This window comes from Periplaneta americana, chromosome 9, assembly GCF_040183065.1.
Source record: "Periplaneta americana isolate PAMFEO1 chromosome 9, P.americana_PAMFEO1_priV1, whole genome shotgun sequence".
Lineage (NCBI taxonomy): Eukaryota > Metazoa > Arthropoda > Insecta > Blattodea > Blattidae > Periplaneta > Periplaneta americana.
In genome coordinates, this window is record NC_091125.1 from 159,984,872 (window position 1) to 159,997,369 (window position 12,498).

General features: G+C 35.8%; 1 protein-coding gene across 1 annotated transcript in view; it reads right to left on the reverse strand.

Moving 5' to 3' along the window:
- sn (fascin domain-containing protein singed) overlaps positions 1–12,498 on the reverse strand; it is a 257,666-nt gene that overhangs the window by 137,081 nt on the left and 108,087 nt on the right. The window lies entirely within an intron of this gene.

Here is a 12,498-nt window from a genome sequence, read left to right on the forward strand (position 1 = left end):
AAGACGAGCGTGTTAAAACACGACAACCATAGCAACAGAGGAATTGTAAATAAAAGACGAGCGTGTTAAAACACGACAACCATAGCAACAGAAGAATTGCAAATAAAAGACGAGCGTGTTAAACACGACAACCATAGCAAGAGAGGAATTGTAAATAAAATACGAGCGTGTTAAAACACGACAACCACAGCAACATAAGAATTGCAAATAAAAGACGAGCGTGTTAAAACACGACAACCATAGCAACAGAGGAATTGTAAATAAAAGACGAGCGTGTTAAAACACGACAACCATAGCAACAGAAGAATTGCAAATAAAAGACGAGCGTGTTAAAACACGACAACCATAGCAACAGAAGAATTGCAAATAAAAGACGAGCGTGTTAAAACACGACAACCATAGCAACAGAGGAATTGTAAATAAAAGACGAGCGTGTTAAAACACGACAACCATAGCAACAGAAGAATTGCAAATAAAAGACGAGCGTGTTAAACACGACAACCATAGCAACAGAGGAATTGTAAATAAAAGACGAGCGTCTTAAAACACGACAACCATAGCAACAGAAGAATTGCAAATAAAAGACGAGCGTGTTAAACACGACAACCATAGCAAGAGAGGAATTGTAAATAAAATACGAGCGTGTTAAAACACGACAACCACAGCAACATAAGAATTGCAAATAAAAGACGAGCGTGTTAAAACACGACAACCATAGCAACAGAGGAATTGTAAATAAAAGACGAGCGTGTTAAAACACGACAACCATAGCAACAGAAGAATTGCAAATAAAAGACGAGCGTGTTAAAACACGACAACCATAGCAACAGAAGAATTGCAAATAAAAGACGAGCGTGTTAAAACACGACAACCATAGCAACAGAGGAATTGTAAATAAAAGACGAGCGTGTTAAAACACAACCACAGCAACAGAAGAATTGCAAATAAAAGACGAGCGTGTTAAAACACGACAACCATAGCAACAGAGGAATTGTAAATAGAAGACGAGCGTGTTAAAACACGACAACCACAGCAACAGAAGAATTGCAAATAAAAGACGAGCGTGTTAAAACACGACACCCATAGCAACAGAAGAATTGCAAATAAAAGACGAGCGTGTTAAAACACGACAACCATAGCAACAGAAGAATTGCAAATAAAAGACGAGCGTGTTAAAACACGACAACCATAGCAAAAGAGGAATTGTAAATAAAAGACGAGCGTGTTAAAACACGACAACCACAACAACAGAGGAATTGTAAATAAAAGACGAGCGTGTTAAAACACGAGAACCATAGCAATAGAAAAATTGTAAATAAAAGACGAGCGTGTTAAAACACGAGAACCATAGCAACAGAGGAATTGTAAATAAAAGACGAGCGTGTTAAAACACGACAACCACAGCAACAGAAGAATTGCAAATAAAAGACGAGCGTGTTAAAACACGACAACCATAGCAACAGAAGAATTGCAAATAAAAGACGAGCGTGTTAAAACACGACAACCATAGCAACAGAAGAATTGCAAATAAAAGACGAGCGTGTTAAAACACGACAACCATAGCAACAGAGGAATTGTAAATAAAAGACGAGCGTGTTAAAACACGACAACAACAGCAACAGAAGAATTGCAAATAAAAGACGAGCGTGTTAAAACACGACAACCATAGCAACAGAAGAATTGCAAATAAAAGACGAGCGTGTTAAAACACGACAACCATAGCAACAGAGGAATTGTAAATAAAAGACGAGCGTGTTAAAACACGACAACCACAACAACAGAGGAATTGTAAATAAAAGACGAGCGTGTTAAAACACGACAACCACAACAACAGAGGAATTGTAAATAAAAGACGAGCGCGTTAAAACACGACAACCACAGCAACAGAAGAATTGTAAATAAAAGACGAGCGTGTTAAAACACGACAACCATAGCAACAGAAGAATTGTACATAAAAGACGAGCGTGTTAAGATACGACAACCACAGCAACAGAGGAATTGTAAATAAAAGATGAGTGTGTTAAAACACGACAACCATAGCAACAGAAGAATTGTAAATAAAAAACGAGCGTGTTAAAACACGACAACCTCAACAACAGAGGAATTGTAAATAAAAGACGAGCGCGTTAAAACACGACAACCACAGCAACAGAAGAATTGTAAATAAAAGACGAGCGTGTTAAAACACGACAACCATAGCAACAGAAGAATTGTACATAAAAGACGAGCGTGTTAAAATACGACAACCACAGCAACAGAGGAATTGTAAATAAAAGATGAGTGTGTTAAAACACGACAACCATAGCAACAGAAGAATTGTAAATAAAAAACGAGCGTGTTAAAACACAACCATAGCAACAGAGGAATTTTAAAGAAAAGATGAGCGTGTTAAAACACGACAACCATAGCAACGAAGGAAATGTAAATAAAAGACGAGCGTGTTAAAACACAACCATAGCAACCAAGGAATTGAGAATCAACATCGGAACTATTGAATGAATTAACATGGCAACCACAGCAAGTAAAGTAAGGAATTTTTAATCAACAACTAACACATTAAACAAGGCACGACAAGTGTAATTACCGACAAGATATTCCGGTTCCTGTTAATACTGCAATGCACAAGCCAATCACGACCGGTTCACAAATTGAAAACCAATTTCCGAACACGCAACGTATCTCAACATGTTAAGAGAAAATTAAATAGTTCTCGGAAGATGCAATTCTGTTCATTTCTCCATTGCATACGGATGTCTTCTCTACATGGAGAGGGGAAACAAAACGAAGGAGTTGGGAGGGGGGAGACTTTGATTTGAAATAAAAAATGTACAGAAAAAAAATAACAATAATCTAAAGAATAGGCACACTGCTACCCCAATAACTGAAGTCTCTTTTCAATGCTGGAGAACCGGGTTCAAATCGTGACTATCGAAATGAAATTTAATGTGCACAATAAAATTATGGGGTTGTGTTAAGTTTTCGTGACGTACTCTAGTTTTTTCCTTGCAAATCCGTCGTCGGAGAAAAAAACAACAGTATCTTTTTTTTTCAACACTGTTTTCCCCAGATGTGTGCACAGTAGTATTTTGTGACTAGAAATATATTTCTGAATGAGTGTCGTCACAACATAACGGTGTCCATCTTAATCCGCCACTGGTTCCTCTACGCCAACTATAAGTTTTCAGTCTCTGGGATGACTAAAACGGAAGCAACGCGTTGTCATCTAGGGCTGTAAGTTAACGATAATAGCGCTATAAATTTATGTGGTCAATATCATTCCACTAGATTTTTTTTTAGTGGGGCTTCAAGAAGGACAATGTATATGCATCCAATATGTCTGATTACCTAACTTTACGAGCTAACATCTGTGATTTGGTTACTACGTTAACAATTGATTTTTTTTACAAAACAAGAAATTAATTTCAGATTGGGCGTACTCTGGTTTTTTCTTGCAAACCCGTCGTCAGAGAAAAAAAGCAAGTCTCTTTTTCTCAACATTGTTTTCCTCGGATCTGTGCACAGTAGTGTTTTCTGACCAGAAATACATTTCTGAATGAGTGTCGTCACAACGTGAAGGTGTCTATCTTATTCCGCCACTGGTTCCAGTACGCCAACTATAAGTTCTCAGTCTCTGGGATGACTAAAACGTTATCATCTAGGGCTATAAGTTAACAGTAATGGCGCTAAAAATTTAAGTGGCCAACGCATTCAATATCACTCCACTGGATTTCTTTTAGTGGGGCTTAATGGAGGATAATGTATACGCAATGTATACGAGCTAACATCTGTGATTTGGTTACTACGGTAACAACGGACTTGTTCTTTTACAAGACAAGAAATTAATTTCAGATTGGGCGTTTTCAATGCCACTAATGGGCCACTTGTGAAGATTTATTAGTAAATTTTGGTTAATTTTCTCTTAGTTGCTAATAAAACTTCATGAAATGCAAGAGCAGTTTTATTCGCAACTTTCTTCCTGTGTGCTTTATGAATCCTTAAAATATAGGATACTCGTATTTGAACGGAACACGTTGTAAATATATTCAAGATAGTGATTTTTGTAGTTCTAAAATAAACGTAAGAATACTACAGGGTGTTTCAGAAATACTTTGATAAACCTTGGGGGCATGTTCCTCACACCAAAACAAGAAAAAAAGTTCACACACACGCATGCACTCGTCGAGTCATGGACTCCTTAGCAACACATACCCATCTAGGATACAATGGATACATCAGCAGACTTGTATCGATAACATCATTCGATTATCTAACAAAATGATACAAACTTAAGTTGTTGGATACTACCTCGAAACGCGTTGTACGTAAACTTTCACTGTTATGAGTTTCTGAATTGATCAACGTTGCAACACTTGCAACCAAACTGACAATATTTAACAGACGTTCCTTTATGTTCTTTCATTAATAACTAAAAAAGTAAGGATTTTCGGATATATGTTTATATGAACTTTTTTCTTGTTTTGGTGCGAGGAACATGTTCTCCAAGGTTTGTCAAAGAATTTTTGGAACATCCTGTACACGTCGTTAAATTGAAATATGATCAAATTTACCATTACGAGAATGGTAGAGTTATTCATTTCTACCGATGACAATACACTCACAACGTCATTATATCTTCTAGGATAAGGGTGAGGAGAAATGACTACATCTCTCGGACCACTCGTTGAATTTACTACCACTGACGGAACTCCTATTTTTACATCACGCTGAGGTTCCTTGTAATGTTCTGAGCTAAGTAACAGAGTTACTTTTCAAGTAATTGCGCTATTACGAAGCTATTTCAACTCTGGTTATACAAGGCCAACTGGAAAGAATGTCAACTGACTAGCTTCTTCCCTAGCAACGTATCATTGTGACGCAATTTCATTGTTCGATACATTCAATTTATAAGACACGTGCATTTCCTTGTAACCGTTTTCGCTATCCAGCGTATTGTGGGCATAATGAATCTATATTAGTCTCTAAAGGCTGAAAGTATACAGGGTGAGTAAAAAGTATGAAACAATGCTTGTAACTTTCTTATTTCTAATTTTATGAAGAAACTATTTACACAAAATTTGTAAGCTATCAAAGAAGAAATATTTTGAACATATTTTCAAATACTATGCTTTTCATTTATAGAGTGTGTGCCAATGAGTCTTTTTTAATGGCACCATGTACAGTAGTGGCAAAAAAAACCCGGACCGACCCTTGTAGCTGATTTCAGAGCCTTGTTCACTCCAGAGCATGATAGACTGGTAACAAAGACTTTCGTGGTTCGAATTCTGCCTGGGAAAGAAACTTTATCTCGAAAAGGAAGCAAAAACGAGGAAAATTGTAATAAACTATTTTGTTACAAATATCTGAAATAATAACCTGTTGAAATTAATCACATTTCTTACAGCTCACCCTGTATACTGGGCAAAAAGTTAACTACGTGAACTGAAGGTATAATATCTCCGAACTTTCAAAGTTAAATATCTCAATTATTACATTCAATTTTGTAATTTTATTGAATTTTTACTATGTTTTAGTTTTTTACAAAATAGTTCATAAGAGCAACTCCCCCGAACACAAGCCTGTTCATACGGGTGTGCACTATATTTATTCTATGTAATAATTTCGTACTGTAATATCTATTGCACGCATTGAATTCTTCACCAGACATAATTAGAAATATCAAATCCAGACGTTTCAGATGGACAGGGCATGTAGCACGTATGGGCGAATCCAAAAATGCTTATAGAGTGTTAGTTGGGAGGCCGGAGGGAAAAAGACCTTTGGAGAGCCGAGACGTAGATTTTTATTTTAGTAGGTTATATTACGACGCTTTATCAACATCTCAGGTTATTTATCGCTTGGATGAAATGAAGGTGATAATGCCGGCGAAATGAGTCCGGAGTCCAGCACCGAAAGTTACCCAGCATTTGCTCATATTGGGTTGAGGGAAAACCCCGGAAAAAATCTCAACCAGGTAACTTGCCCCGACCGGGAATCGAACCCGGGCTACTTGGTTTCGCGACTATACGCGGCTGGACCCGAGACGTAGATGGGAGGATAATATTAAAATGGATTTGAGGGAGGTGCGATATGATGGTAGGGACTAGATTAATCTTGCTCAGGATAGGGACCGATGGCGGGCTTTATATGATGGCGGCAATGAATCTCCGGGTGCCTTAAAATCCATTTGTAAGTAAATACAATTATCGTTACCATAACACCACCAACAATCGTCAAGGTCATCATGAAAGTCGTGAAAATTGAGTAAATTTTCGTTTGAATTTTTATTTTATTTATTGGGTTATTTTACCAAGCTGTATCAACATCTCAGGTTATTTAGCGTCTGAATGAAATGAAGGTGATAATGCCGGTGAAATGAGTCCGGGGTCCAGCACCGAAAGTTACCCAGCATTTTCGTTTGTAAAGTGCTGTTAACATTAAATTTATCTCTGCTAACATCTCGATCCATGGTGAAGACAATTTGCAGACTCCTCGTGCATCATCTGCGACATCGAGTTCGCGGTTCATAATTCTATTGTTTGTTACCATCGCAACAGGCGACGACGACCGCTGAATCCGAAGGCAGTAACACAAAGAAGAGATCTGTTTGTTATTCATACGACACTTCCCACTTCCGCCCACACGGTGTTTCGAAAAAACGTATCTGTCTGAAGCACTTACAGAAGAACGCAGTCAAACATTTCTGTCATTTTTTAAAGGTTCTTCACATTACACTTGGAATTCGTTTAAGCAATTGTTTTCAACAACACAGATGTAAAGTAATGCACGTTTCGTTGACGTAAGGCATTGTTCTGTGCCCATTGTATGAAGTTACACTTTTTTTACTTCTATTTTAGATGCGTACTGTCACTATGTCTATGTAAAACCTTATTTTCTGGCGAGTTTTCTCTAACTCCTACTGCACTCTATAATAGTAATATGCGTTACAAGAGCGGTATGTGAAGTTTTCATGTTCGAGGAAAAGTTTGAAAAAGCGAAACGTAGTTGAGCTTTTTTAATTTCCGAGAATTGAAAGAAAACATACCGCTCGTGTATCGTACATTATTTTGTGCGAAGATCTTTTATTACATACTTGATACTTAATTCCATTGCCGCTGTAATTATATTTTAGTTCCTATTTTATTTTACTTATTTATTTATATTATTAGTATTATTATTATTTTATTTTATTTTTTTATTTTTATTTTATTTTATTTTTTTTTTTTAATTTTAATAATATATCTGAACTGCGACCGAGCACGAGCGCTGCTCATTCGGTCTCAAATTTTGTTAATACTACTGTATCTTCTTTTTATATTGCTTGTATTATTTTATTTGTATTTCTCTTTGTTTGTTTTTGTAATTATATTTCTTTATTCTTTATTCTGTATATTTGAAAGAGGAATTTCTAATTAGTTGCAATGAAATCTCCATCTTTGTTTCTGTTCAATGACGGCAAATTTGCAAAACAAAAATATCTATCTTCAACATTGTTGCTTTAAAATGTTTTCTGTGTTTACTATATTCCAGCAGGCCGTGATATACGTCTGTCTTTCCCCCCCCCCCCCCAGTCTATAAATGCGATCTTAAAACAAACGGTAAGGTTATGTAATGATTTATTTTTCCATTTTAATATTTTAACAATATTATTTATATAACATATTGCAGTAATAACATCGGCATATGGAATCTTGTTGATTTTTTCACGGCTTCCTTAATGTTACTTACATCACGAATGCAGTAACTTTAGTGGAGTTGTAGAGTTTACTCAATTTTTGCAAATATTTAAAAACAATAATTAACAGTGCAATTTAGGTGAAATTGCAGTGGTAAACTATGTTAAACGTCTCTAAAAATAACATGTTAAAAGCCTAAAGCAGTAAAATCAATATGTCACTTAAGCGGTAAGAAGAGGGAAATAGTTAGGTGTGTTAGGTTGGGAATACTGAATGTGGAATTTTAGACTTTCCGCGGATTGGTTTTGTGCGGAAACCAAGCAAATACGCACGATCTCGCACAAAATAAATTTCCTATTAGGTTGATACAGTACTTCGTATCGTTTTTGTTCGTCATTACAACATTGCGTTGCTAGGAGACTGAACACCGTTTTGTCATTTGTTAATTGGAGTGTCGTGCTTGTAAATACGTCTTGAATTTTGAGGATTTGAAGAAAGTTTTTACTATTTGTGGGCTAAGAAAAACGAAATTTCAAGTGGGGGGGGGGGGGGGAAAGGAATATTTCCGGAATATTCTTTTGAGTTCAATAGAGGAGCAAAGGCAGCGGAGGCAGCTCGAAATATTTGTTCAGTGTATGGGGAGAATACTATCGGAGAAAACACTGCAAGAAAATGGTCCTGTCGTTTCAACACACAACGCCCGTACAGAAGCCTAGATCATAATTAGACAGACAGACAGACAGACAGACAGACAGACAGACAGACAGACAGACAGACAGACAGACAGACAGACAGACAGACAGACAGACAGACAGACAGACAGACAGACAGACAGACAGACAGACAGATAGATAGATAGATAGATAGATAGATAGATAGATAGATAGATAGATAGATAGATAGATAGATAGATAGATAGGTCGGCCTTATAGGTTTTGAAGTTAACAAGTTTTGTCAGGTTTGCTACGGTGCCATTTAGTTGATACATTAGGAGTCTGTTACATATATTATGATCCAGGACAGAAGTTACTGTCCATCTACAGAAGATGATGTTACGCGTCTGGTGGGATAAAGAAGGCGTAGTGTACTACGAATTGCTGCCCAGGATGTAACCATAACTTCTGACACTTTTAGCCAACAACTCATACGATTTGCGACCGCAATTGAAGAAAAACGACCGGGAAGACTGCATCAAGTGCTGCTGCAACACAATAATGCACGCTCGTACTCCACTAACATGACGAAAGCAGCTATCCAGGAGCTTGGTTGGGAGGTGATTCTACATCCCCCGTATTCTCCCGACCTTGCGACCTCAGATTTTCATCTTTTCCTTTTTCTATCCAACAATCTTTAAGGGAACTGCTTTGATATCGAAGATGCTTTACAAACTTGGCTTGATAATTTCTTTGCATCTTATATATTACTCCTTTACACTGTCGCCAACTTACATGGTCCCATGGGGCCCGAGCCCATCCAATAATTTATCGTGTTGTTATTATTATTATTATTATTAGGTTATTTTACGACGCTTTATCAACATCTAGGTTATTTAGCGTCTGAATGAGATGAAGGTGATAATGCCGATGAAATGAGTCCGGGGTCCAACATCGAAAGTTACCTAATATTTGCTCATATTGGGTTGAGGGAAACCCCCGAAAAAAACAACCAGGTAAATTGCCCCGACCAGGAATCGAACCCGGGCCACCTGGTTTCGCGGCCAGACGAGCTAACCGTTACTCCACAGGTGTGGAATTATTATTATTATTATTATTATTATTATTTTTAGTAGGTTATTTTACGATGCTTTATCAACATCTAGGTTATTTAGAGTCTGAATGAGATGAAGGTGATAATGCCGGTGAAATGAGTCCGGGATTCAACATCGAAAGTTACCTAACATTTGCTCATATTGGGTTGAGGGAAAACCCCGGAAAAAACAAAACCAGGCAACTTGCCCCGACCGGGAATCGAACCCGGGCTACCTGGTTTCGCGGCCAGACGAGCTAACCGTTACTCCACAGATGTGGACTTATAATAATAATAATAATAATATTAATAATAATAATAATAATATTAATAATAATAATAATAATAATATTAATAATAATAATATTAATAATAATAATAATAATAATAATAATAATAATAATAATAATAATAATAATAATAATATTAATAATAATAATATTAATAATAATAATAATTATTATTATTATTATTATTATTATTATTATTATTATTATTATTATTATTATTATTATCTGTTATTGTGATACGTGGTAGACTGATTACTGAAATCAGTAAAAAAAAATTTAAAAACAGTAAGGATGCAATGCTGGTGTGTACTTCATCCGTCTCTCGCACCAGTCCTACCGCTAATCGGTACCATATAGGGTGATTCACGAGGAAAGGTCAACAATTTAGGATGTGAATTCTGAAGTCATTCTGAGTGAAAACGTTCATATGAATATAGGTCCGTTTTCGAACGGTTACGGAGATATGGCTCTTTGATTTCACAAAAACTTCTGGGATTCCATTGTACTAACTCGCATTTAGAGACAGATAACGGACAAATTTAACGTTTATATTCACATATGCATACATACCTAATATTCTAGACGTTGGGGTCGATGTTTTCGCACATTTGGAAAGGTACCTCCTTCTGCTTCAATGCACTGTTGCGCTCGGGCGTGAATCGCGCTCATCGCTCGGAGAGTTGCACGTTGTTCTTTATGCCGCATCCAAAATACGGTCGATAAGCGCCTCTCTCGTTTCCCCCCCCCCCCTCCTTTGCTATATCAAATCTTTCATCCAACCCCATAGACAGTAAATACTCTTCGATATGGTACCCTTCTGTTCGGAAAGCGTCGTTCATATATAACGACGGTACGGGCTATTCCATCTCAAATCGACCGAAATATGGAGAAAATTGACCTTGCAATTTTTAAATATAATGAAACTTTTTCTGTCCGTAGACAACTGTGATACAATGCTTTGTGCAAAGTTTGAGGCATCAGAACTTCATAGTGTTTAAATTAAAAATATTTAAATTTATCGTATTTTCATAAAATTAGCAACTTTAAACTGTTGTGGCTCCAAACCCTTTCACCCAATGATCAAAATCATGGTTTATTTTGATGCTGAAAAGTTAAAGTTTATATTACATGTAAACAGTTTTTCTTACTTTTTATGGAAATGGAGAAATTTAGATTTTTCTTAATTAATATGCCTTTGCCCACGAAACAATATTTTTAAAATATATGGTTAGATTCCGCAGTGAAAGTACAAATAAACACATAATTTTTACTGGTGCAACGTTAATAAGAAAGTATTGAAAATATCAAATAAAGAAAATAAATAGTACGTGCGTGAGCTAACCAGCTGACTGTGAGACGGGAGCTAGCCGAGGCAAGCAAGAGCAGGAGACATAAACACGTCATGTTTCGTCTAGTAGCGCATAGCTGGGCTAGCTTTATCACAAGTTTTCATAAACTTAGGAGTAAAATGACGCCCAATGCTCGCTTATCTTCAGCTCTCGGCCAGTGCGTGCGGTACTGCGCCGTTCAAGTTTAGGCGTGTGAAAATAATTTATTTAATACCCCCGAAACTTATTGCCGTGCCACTAAGCAAACAATGCCAAATCCCTCTTAATAATGCAAGGTTTTTTTCAATATTTTATTTTTACGAATGGGCAAAATGCCTAAAAGGAAGTAAAATCCGATTATCTGCCTCGCTGTATACAATAAAAATAAGGATTGCTTATTATCATAACCTACCAAATGTCAGCTTCAAAATAAGCTCTCGTTCAATGTTCTGCAGTAAATGGTTCCAGAGTTCTGAGCGCTGAAAGAGGCTTGTTTTTATAAAATACTCTAAATTTGTCGCTCAATAATACGAAAACCGTTTGACTTTCGATAGTATATTTTTGAAAATGCACTCTCCTCAGCACCTTAGCTCATAAATTAAGTTACTACTTTACCTTATAGATTTATCTAAATTTAAATAAATGTGTAGTGAAGATTATTGCTGGAGAACCTTTTAAGTGTAGTGAAAATATTTGTAATTTAAATTTATGTATTGTATTGATTAAGGCTGGTTGAGTGGAAGAGAAGGCCTTATGGCCTTAACTCTGCCAGCGAAAATAAAACATTATTATTATTATTATTATTGTATAAATAAGGAAAAAATTAAAGTATAAAAAATGCGAGGTTTTTTACTGATCGATTTCATATGGAATAGCCCATATATGTGTCGACGGACGTTTCAGGAACTAACCCATCTCTCGACGTTTGGTTGCCATAGAAACATACAGACGTGGACAAATTATTAGAAAAATTGAAGATTTTTATTATATATTTTTACAAAATATGATTCTTCAATTACTACAGTTAACATTTTTGCGTATTTCCAAATTATTAGCAAAATTGAAGATTTGTATAGTATATTTTTAGAAAATTTAACTCTTCAGTTTGGACTACATTTGATATTTTTGCATATTTACAAATTATTAGCAAAACTGAAGGTTTTTATTATATATTTTTACAAAATTCGATTTTTCAATTTGGAATACAGTTGACATTTTGGATATTTCCAAATTATTAGCAAAACTGAAGATTTTTATTTTATAGTTTTACGAAATTTGACTCTTCAATTTTGACTGTAGTTGACATTTTTGCTAATTTACAAATTATTAACAAAATTGAAGATTTTTATTATAAATTTTTACAAAATTCAACTCTTCAATTGAAACTACAGTTGACATTTTTGCATATTTCTGTCTATTGTAAGGATGAAATATGCAAAATCGTAAACTGTAGTCTAAATT